Raw genomic sequence first — 1,101 nt, forward strand, 5'->3', positions numbered from 1 at the left:
GTCCCCTCCTCCCTTCCCACCCCTTCCCTTCCCCTCCTCTGCTTTCATTCACTATGTGCAGGCTCCTTTCATTCATCTCCTCCATTCAGCTCCCCATACTCCCCATTTCATGAGTCAGCTTCTACAACCACCCTCATCAGCTGCAAGACCTGCCATCCACCTCCATAGGACCCTGGAGAGGGGGGGGATATTCTTCAACAGATCACCAGCAGCCCTCCCAGGGACCCAGATAGATTGCCAGCACCTCTCTCGGGGACCCATATAGAGCACCAGCCCTTCCAGGGACCCATAGATCACCAGCAGCCCTCCTCAGGACCCAGATAGATCACCAGCAGCCCTCCCAGGGACCCAGATAGATCACCAGCAGCCCACCCAGGGACCCAGATAGATCACCAGCAGCCCACCCAGGGACCCAGATAGATAACCAGCAGCCCACCCAGGAACCCAGATAGACCACCAGCAGCCCTCCCAGGGACCCAGATAGATCACCAGCAGCCCTCCCAGGGACCCAGATAGATAACCAGCAGCCCTCCCAGGGACCCAGATAGATCACCAGCAGCCCACCCAGGGACCAGGACAGAGGTTGTCACCCCTATTATAAGAAGTGTCTGAACAAGGACAGAGCGTTGTCACCCTTATTACAGAAAGTGTCTGAACCATGACAGAGCGTTGTCACCCCTATTATAAGAAGTGTCTGAACCAGGATAGAGTGTTGTCACCCTATAACAGGAAGTGCCTGAACAAGGACCGAGCATTGTCACCCTATAACAGGACGTGTCTGAACAAGGACAAAGCGTTGTCACCCCTATTATAAGAAGTGTCTGAACCAGGATAGAGTGTTGTCACCCTATAACAGGACGTGTCTGAACAAGGACAAAGCGTTGTCACCCCTATTATAAGAAGTGTCTGAACCAGGATAGAGTGTTGTCACCCTATAACAGGACGTGTCTGAACAAGGACAAAGCGTTGTCACCCCTATTATAAGAAGTGTCTGAACCAGGATAGAGTGTTGTCACCCTATAACAGGACGTGTCTGAACAAGGACAAAGCGTTGTCACCCCTATTATAAGAAGTGTCTGAACCAGGATAGAGTGTTGTCAC

The sequence above is a fragment of the Nanorana parkeri genome, unplaced genomic scaffold, assembly GCF_000935625.1.
Source record: "Nanorana parkeri isolate BGI_ZX_2015 unplaced genomic scaffold, ASM93562v1 scaffold171, whole genome shotgun sequence".
NCBI lineage: Eukaryota > Metazoa > Chordata > Amphibia > Anura > Dicroglossidae > Nanorana > Nanorana parkeri.